Raw genomic sequence first — 9845 nt, 5'->3', positions numbered from 1 at the left:
AATTACTGGCAGCCCAGGACAGCCGCCTGCTCGGCAGGCTGCACTTTCCAGGACAGTGGCTTTTGATGGACTGGAGCTGTAAAGGGCTTGCTCTCCAGTGTTAACACCTCTGAGATACCTGCTGGCTCATCTAGAGTGCTAGTGTTTTACAAAGAGAAGTCAGAGCCTGCCAAAGTCCATTTAATGAACTGGGGATATAAACATTATGACGGGGAAGTGCCATGACGCTTGAGTCCTCACCATGGCTTTCCTGACTGAGCTACCTGTCCCACACTGCAGCTGGTCTGGATCTGATACTGAGGAATCTGAGAGGGGTTTTAGAAAGAACAATTGGTGTTTGAGACGGTCTGGAGAGCCAAGGGAAGTACAGACATCTCAAAATAGTTTTCCTGGAGTAATAGGAGTTAATCTGTTTACACTGGGCATGCCTGTATGAAAAACAGCAATTTCTGCAAGTGTAAATATCATATACAGTTGAGGGAACTCTCTGATATAATACATTTTCTATGCAAACTCCAGGTGCAATTAAAGTCAAATTCAAATTTTAACAGAAGCATCAAAAATATGTGCCATGTGAGCATGCAGATCTGTTTATGCAGTTGCCTCTATTGAGTGGCAATGTCTATGGAAATATTTATACACTCCATTAATTGGGACAAGAAAATAATACATATCTGTTTAGCATTGCACGCTATCGTGACATTCTTCAAACAGGTTTTTGCCTTCTCAGGGCCCCGCTGGAAATGCAGTCCAAACAAACTAAACATGTGAATTGAAAAGGAAAGAATTAAACTGCATTACACAGTATTATGTGGACACTGTTAGCCAGAATTAGTGTCCTTAATTCAATCTGCTTTAGTTCTCCTTGGAAATTAAGTAAATGAAATTAAGGCCACTTTAGGCTTTTTAATTCTGAATGAGAATATCCACACAAAAGTGTAAAGAAATTAATTCACCTTAAACGACTCATTTACATGCATTTTCTTGAGGCTGCCTCCAGAAACCATACCTGATTCACATGTGGAGTTTGGGGAAGATTTTAAAGGCTGACACTTACAGCTCCTCTCTTCTCATTTATCATCTTCTCTCTGTGTTGTTGCCCAGAGTCAGCAGACGTCAACGTGTGTCCATTCCTTAGCTCACTGCCATAACTAAAACCACTGTCAGTTGCCACTGGGGTTCTGATTTTGGGAAATTAAGTATGGGATAGAAGGGTGGAGACCTAGCAGGAAAAGTGTGATGGTTGCTTAATATGCAATATCACTATTTTTTTCTTCCCGCAAAGAGAGAAAAATGAGGGGTTGCTTTATATTCACAGTCAGATTACGCTTGAGTAATTGCACAGGCAAAGAAACTAAGACACAAAATGCCTAAGAGGTTTCCCTCATATTAAAAGGGTTTTCTAGGTGGAGAATAATTTTACAACCAGACAGGGAAGCAAAGGCTTAAGAGGGGATGCAGCTTCAGCATCCAACATGGCAGCGAGCGGCTTAGCCACCAGGCTGTCCCGAGAAACACAGACAGGACGGCCACAACGTGTCACCCAGAATTTTGTGACCACATCTTGGGGAGCACCTCCTGTGAGTCTCTGATACAGCGCTGAAGAAAAGCACTAAGCCAAGCGAAAGTACACAGAGCTCTTGGTTTTTTTGAAGTACCAGTATGTGAAACTTTTGTAAAACAGGTCATGTCATGGGGGGTATATGCAGCTTCTGGGTCACAAGATAAGGAGCTCAGCCGAGAAGGAGGTTTTGCAGAGGGTGACTGTAAGGTAATTTTGTGATTAAGCTTATTCTTGGTTAGCTGATCCTGGACATGCCCCATGCAAGTGAGGGCATGCTGGGGAACATGCAGAAGGGGAAAACTGAAGAATGCATTAAAAAAAAAAATCTAGATGCTTCACTTGAATTTTCTTTGAGGTATGGGCTTGTCTTTGACGCTAATGCAGGTCAGTTACCCTTATGTCTGCCACCTTTTCTGTTTTTCTTATCGTCTCCTTGGATTATGGAAGAAAATATTTATATTGTGGACCATGAGGCTGCCAATGAAATACATTTATTAATTCTGTTTCTCTTTTAAGGAATCATTGAAACTCTTTCCTTAACAGTTGTTTATGATGAAGTGTAGAAAATAGGTTGAAACTTACTGCCTAGAATGCTGAGCAAATGTATCGCGTTCAGATCAAGCACTCACAATCTCCTTTTTAATACAAAAATACACTATATTCAGCATAAACTACAGTTTGCATTAGAAACTTCAGTTTTCATCACTTGGAACCGTAAGCCACGGGCCCTGAAACCATGACAGCACAGATCCACAGCTATCGATAGAGCTGCCATAACTGAAGTGCTACAGGGAGCACTAGTCTGTGGGATAGTTTCTAAAAACTGCTGAGGTTTAAAAATTACTGAGGATGGAGAACTCCGTCTCATTACTAAAAATGTCAAGTAATTAAAACAGATCGGGAAATAACCATCCTCCTTTGTTCTTCCCTTTTTCTTTGCTTTTGTACAAAAGCTTCAAGGCAAAAGATCTGGCAGTGCAAAGCTGTCATTCTTTGGTGTCTAGGAAGGTGGTGCTAAACTACAAATTATGGCAAAAGCCGAGGGAGTGTGCATTCTTTGCCGATAAAGAAGGACTTACTAATGGTAGTTACTGTTTCTTGAAATTCAGAAAGATTGTAGAGGGAATGTTGTAGGCAGTCGAAAAGGAAGGTGAGTGTGCTTAGGGTAATATTATTTATCGGCTCCTAATAAAGTTCCCAGTTCAGTGTTAGGAAAGCTCAGTCCTTTCTGCAGCATCTGTTACTTTTGTCGTGTGAGAAGAATCAAGATCTGCTCTCAACTTTGTGGCTTTTTTCCATGATTGGTGAGACTCTATTATGAAAACCCCTAGAAAGCTTAAATTAATGTGCATGGACATGAAATAATGTAAAACTTTCAAGTGTTGACTAAAAAGATATTTGAAGTCGTAAGTGTTCCCACTTACTTCCACCAACTTTTAAGCAAACGTTCAGTGAGAGCCAGGTATGATGCGGCTAGACCTGCTATTTACAGTGAAAAGATATTCATCAATTATTGCCATCCTTTTTGCTTGTGAACTACAGATGGGCAGATTATTGCTTTATTGTTCCCATATATTTGTTCACTCTTACAAATAATTTGCTCATTGCCAACACACTTGAGTTTGTGGATTGTTCCCCAACCGTTTCCTGCGACGTGCTGGTTAGTTTGGGTGCACAGACTGCCGGCAGCAGTTCCTCAACAGGGATCATCTGCGTAATCCTGGGGCCGAAGCAGCTGTAGATCAAGGTCTATGAGACGCACGTCTGAGACACGAACCTGCAAATTTCTCTTTGCATGTGTTTCACAATATCCACTAAGTCAGCCAAGGGAGCAAAATCTCGACCAGTCCACCTGTTAGACCACTTGCAGTGTAAGATAATATACCCGTGTTCTGCTGGATCTTGTTTCCAGACCTGCTTTTCCTCCCTCCCTCTCACCTAGGGCAGTTGTGCTCGTAAGGGACTCATGCTCACAGGCTCTGCACCCTGTCCCTGCGCCTGGAGATGAGGAGCTGTGCTCCAGCCTCGCCTGCTCCTGCCCAGCCAGACCCATTGGGTTAGTGAAAGATACCTTTCTGAGGGGTTAAGCTATAAAGAGGCAAAAAGAAAACCCTGCGGTACCATGCGATGGTTAGGCTCAAAATGCTCTGCCAGATCACATTTGTAAATTACAGCATTGTCATTTACGGTAGGTGGCAGTTCAATGACTTTTAATTGCTATTAGTCATTATATTGTGGAGCGATGTGTGTGCTCCCACTCACGGCACACGGTGCTACGGCTCCTGTTCGCATCAGAAGGAAGCTGCATCTAGCTCAGAGAAATGTATTTTATTCTTTACGTGCATAAAGAAGTTCATACTGTCCTCAAGTGATGGGTTTCGTTCTGTTATGCATAAAACTCTTTGGTTTGCTCTGTTTTTTAATCTGAACTTAAAAGTGAGCTTCTACTTCTTATCACATTCTTTTTCAAGTCCGAAGAGCTTTTCACTAAAACCAGAGATTAATTGCAGTGCAGGGATGTGGGATGTCCGGGAATACCAGGCCTGGGCTACTGGACACTTTGGCCTTTCATTATCAGCACTAATATTATCAGTTTCCTATGCAACTTCCTGTATAATCATGGGCTTCTTGAGGTATGGCCTGAGAGAAAGGTTGATATTGTGATTTTTTTTTTAATGTCATGACATATTATGTAATAGTTTCTTTACTCATCACTTTAAAAGACAGAAGTGATGAGATCTTCTTCCTGGAAAAATGCTTTTGAGTACCTGACTTGAAATGTGTTTAAGAAATGTGCTCAAGAGTTTCTGAAAACCCGTCCCTCTGGGTTTCTCCAACTCATTGTTTTGTTCTGAGGGCTCCTGCCTACCTGCCCAGGCTTTCTGCAGCTTCAGCTCATTACCTGATTCTCACAACATGCATTTGGGACAAGTGATTATTGCAGCAGGGAGAAAGACAAAAATACTCGCTCCAGGCCCACAGAAGGGATGGGTGACAGAATTTAGTTTAGAAGCAGTATTTCCTGAGTCCCAGCCCTGTGCTCATTACTGGTTTATGTGACGCAGAAAGTATCTGTATCATTACTGACAAGTCCTTATTTCTACTAAGTAAATTATTTAAGTGTGAAAGCGTGCTTCTCATGTAACCCTGTACGTTGCGGCAGTGATGTATAGGCAGTTCCAAAAATATCCACGTTACTTCTTGTCTTTAAAATCCCAGTGAGATCTGCATGGAGTCGCTGCAGAAAGCATGGCCTGAGGAACATGCATGGTATGCAGAGGTCTGAAGGACCGGCTTGCAGCTAGCCTCCAGCAAACCACCTCTTATTCCCAGGGAAGAGACGAATGACCCTTGAATTAGAGCCAGGAACCTTCCCCGTGGCTCCGAGACTGAATAGAATATAGTCTTCAGAAAGCCATTAAATGCCTGGCATTTGAAAGGTGGAGATTCCCACAAGTATGACACCAGCGGGCACAGCAGCAAAACCCGTTATAAGTCATCACAATGACCTCAACATGGATATGTATGTGCTGATTGCTCCTGAACTCTGTTGCAAGATACAGCAATGTAACCACATCAGATTGGGCATATAGCAAAAGCATTTAATGCTCTCACACAGCAAGATTGCTCACTGATTATAGTGTTGCCTGACAATGTTCATAGAAGTATGTTAAATCTAAAAACATAGACTTCACTCTGTGGAATACATACTCATTTTCTTGACATTACGATGGTTTCATTTTTGAGAGTATTAGTTTTTCTTTGATCTTGTGTGTGTATGTGTTGATATTTATGTTGTGGTGGATAATTATTTTGGAGACATCATGTAGGAACACTTCGCTTAGGAAGCACAGGGTCAGTCCTCCGTGAAAGGGAAGTCACTACATCACATCCCTCACGTGGGTGGTACGGCACGATGGCTAGCCTGTGGGTAAATGGGGCTGACTGTGACATCGGCAGTTGGTTTAGAATTAATACTTTCAACAGGAAAAATGCATGTTTTTACAAAACCACAAAAACCAACTCCATATACTTTCATTTTGGTATTCCATCCCAAAGGCTGACAACCACCAGCGAATGCAGCACTATTTTTCTGGCCTTTACCTTACAATGCAGGATGGAGCGAGGGATTATCAAGGAGAAACTGCCATCATGATTCACTCAGCGCAGGAGAGAAGACTAGAGTTGACTGGCTCTAATCTTAGCACAACTCACATCCTTGTGCTTATCTGATTTCTTCTTTTTAATTCCCCTTGAAGTATTTGCCACTGAGAGATGTCTGGAGCTTTTGTAGATGTCAGTCATTGAAGGTTTGGATGGGGTGCTGGACATCAGTTGAAAAATGAAGGGGTCGATCTGACCCACCATCCAGAATTCACCACTTGTGAGTTCCACGTGGCTTACGTGGATCACGGTGATCTCAGGAACATTGCTGGAGACCTGCTCTCCGATATGACTTGGTCAGTAATGGTAGTTGTCTGTTTTTGAATGGCCTCAGAAGCTGATTTACTTTGATGTGACATGAAAATCTTACCAAGGTGAGGTCAAGAACATATATACATATATATGTGTAGGTAGGTATTTCTATTATGTATATGTAATATACATTATATAACATATATGCTCTACATCATATATTTATATATGTTTTTATGCATATGCGTATATATGTATTTATGTAGAGACGTATGCCACATTAAAATGCAAATAGTTGCAGAATGTGGCAGAGGGCTGGTTTGGATGACATTGTTCTTTGGGATTAATTGTTCAGTTTTTGATGGGGCAGGGATGAATTCCTTGACTTTTATTTTGGATATAAACCATCATGTATCATATGGTACGTTGATGTAATCATACCTCCAGATTTTCATAGGCAATACACTGAATGTTATACTGGTGCTGTTTCATGTAGAAATCAGACACTCAGTAAAATTAAAATTATTTCCCTGAAATTATTTCACTTTATTTACCTTAACATACGGTAAAATATTTGGTAACTATAAGATTACTTATCATCTGGATGATGCTGAATTACAGGCTATACATATTGACTTCGTACCACTTTTTAAGCGAGTCAGCATGACAGAAAAGTTGGAGAAAGCCACAGGAGAAAAGCCGCCAGCTCTAGAAACCTTGGAAACTGAAGGTGTAATATTTCTTCCTCAGCTTTCATTCTGCTAAATTAAATATAGGTAAAGAAGAGAAATGCAGACATGGAAGTTAGGCATAATATTTTGAAGGAAAAGAGAAATATATGTAGAGGCTGGCAGGACTCCCAAAAAAAAGTGTTAAAAGAGAAATTCAGGGAAAAGAAGTGGGAAGAATACAAAAAATTAGTAAAGTAGGACATCTTTCACGGATGTTTTCAGGGAAAAATAGTCGTGGCTTATTATGAGGCTTTTATGCTCAAGACAGTTGATAGAAAGCTGCTTTCTGTTTTAAATCTTGAGATGTCTCAGCTATTTTTCTCCACCACTTTTATCCTGACCAGTGTCACACACCTGAATACGGCGGCTTTGCAGGCACATGGAAGAGGAGAGGGCACCTGGACGTTGCCAGGTATCATGCCGACAAGCAACTGGTAGCATGCTGCAAATCTGCGCTCCGCCATTGGGATTTGGCTTCGTGTTATTCAACACAGGATAATGCATAGCCCCAGACAGCACACAAAATAGCAATTCACTTCCAGCTCCTCTATGGATGTTGTGGCGCTAACGAAGCAAATCAGATCTCAGGGAATATAGCCACGTATTTAGTATGTGTATAAAACAGCTGTAATAAGACATTGTTATGGCTAAGATTATTACGTTTTTAGTGGAAAAAAAGAATTAGGATTGAAATTGCAAAACAACTCTGTTCCTATAAAAAGTGAAAACGCGCTTGCATAAATGAAGGTTAATAGAGTTAATTGTGGGGAGTAATACAAGAAGGCAACTCATGCTAGAGAACATAATTGTGATTCAGATAAAGGGGAATTGTAGTTAAATGGAGGTTGGATAAACATGATTATCCTGGAAAGGTTTCCCAGCACAGTACCGGGAGGTTTTAAGATGCAGAGGCAGACGTGCGTACGTGATCTGGAAGTAGAGATGCCACCGCTGCCAGCCCCCCTGGGTGCTCCACCACTGTGGCAGGTTGCCCACGCTGCCGCACCGTGCAGCAACACGGCAACACCGGCAATAACAGGCAATAAATTGAGTTAATTTTGAAGTCTGTTTTGCCTGTGACTGTAGTTGGCAAGTGATCTCCCTGTCTTCCTCCCAGACCCCAAGATTTCTTGTTCCTGCTGTTCCCCTTTTTCACCCCCATCCTGCTGGGGGGGGAGCAGCCGGGTGGGAGTCTGGGTGCTGGCCAAGGCTAACCTGCCACAGTAGGGCTCCGGGCCAGAGAAGGTGAGGGCATCCCACGCCCAGCCAGAGGGACAGGGGTGCGTGTGCTCCCCCCACACTGCCACCTCAAGCAAAAGCCTGTACCAAAGTATATACCGCAAACTTTTATATAGATGGGTAAATATTTGTGCTTGCCATGTATGATAACTAAAACTGACGTTTTCTATTAGTTTAAAATCCCTGATACTTTCTTGTAGACGTACTGTGTCATCTCCTTTATGTAGATAATTACAAGGTTACTTACTATGTTTTTTCCATAACTGGTATTATTTTTTATGCGGATATTTAAAATGAAATGCAGTAGTTTGATAGTGAACACTGAGAGGCAAACAGAGGCTTTCCAAACTGAACTGCCTTACTGAAACAGGTGCTTGTGCTTATTTCTTTTATTTGTCGAGTTACAAATGTTCTTTGATGACCTATATGAGATGAAGGGAATCATATGTATTCCTTCTAGGACAACCACAAGACTTCCAAATAAGTTGGTTTTTTTTTCCTTTTCTTTCGTTTTACTTGCAAAATATTTTTGCTACATTTTCAACTTTTAACTATATATCATTATTAAGAAAATCTAAATATACTGAATTTGAATACAGGATGGTATTAATTCACATTCTTCTATAATTCCTATAGATTATTTTACATCACACATACAGAACAAAAAACCCCTGAGAATTTACTAAGAAAAACTGTCAAATACTTCTGCTGTTCAGTTATTTACAGTACAGTTTGGAATCATTGTTTCATAATTCTTGGTATATTATATCATAATGATATACATTCCCAGCTGTCTAAGGCGAATTTGCACTGGAGTTCTATTACTCTCTATTCTAAGCAAGTGAATGTCTCTCTAGGGACTAAGCCTTTTTTCCTCCCCAAAAAAGAGGGAGGGAGATCTTTTTGCTTTCAAATTTCTGTTTTTCCAGTGCCAACTGTATTCTAGCTCTTCAAGCAGACTTCACAACCCCATATACAGAGGCCAGTTATGAGCCCTTACTGTCATCTTTAAGCTTGCTCCTTGAAACTTTTTATCCTTTAATCTTTTTTTTTTAAATCTTTGTGCTTTCTGTATGTATTTCCATCAGCTTACAGGCTGCAATGAATCCTAAAAGTGGGCTTTGACTCAAAATGTGCCCCCAATGTTTTTTGGACCTAATCTTTAACAGGTTAGGTTCCTAATAATTTACACATTGGAATAATCCCATGAGTATTAGGATGGATGGCATCCCTTGTGATAGTGAGATGAGGCTGAGAACAAAGTGAATTGAAATTAATTGTGAAAACCCCCAGCTCATCTTCTTTGTCTTTTTATTTCTGCAGTTGGCATGTGATAAAATAATTGTCTTATTCACATTCCTGTCTTCTCTCCTTGTTAAGTGAGTTTGTTGAAGTTTCTTGTATCATCAGACATGCATTTATTTGCAACCATTCCCAAGATCATGACTCCATTGCCTAAACTGGTTGTTGAAACTTGATTTCCATACTGGAATTATCTATGTATCAAGGTCATTTTTAAACTCAACCAGTTATGCACAACAACATTTTTCCTTCCCAGTCTAAAATTCCATTTTCTTTGCAAGACCTTCTGTTTACTGAAGCTTAGTAAAAGAGTAGTCATTTTTTGATATTTTAAAGTTTCCACAAAATCAATTTCCTGAAGGTATATTTCTTTTTGTCACAATACAGCAAGTATACACAGGACCTAGACTCAAATAGAGGTCATGTAGATGACAGAGTAACATTATTATTCCCACAAACCAGCTCGAAGGATGTTGGCTGTCTATACTATATACGTAAGTTTTGGCTTCCACAAAAATGAAGGCAGAGACGGGAAAGTTAAGACCAAGTTGCACACATACCTCAAATACACTTTGAGTAGTCTGCCATACAAT

Source organism: Gymnogyps californianus, chromosome 2 (genome assembly GCF_018139145.2).
Source record: "Gymnogyps californianus isolate 813 chromosome 2, ASM1813914v2, whole genome shotgun sequence".
Taxonomy (NCBI): domain Eukaryota; kingdom Metazoa; phylum Chordata; class Aves; order Accipitriformes; family Cathartidae; genus Gymnogyps; species Gymnogyps californianus.
Note: the sequence above shows the minus strand (reverse complement) of the source record.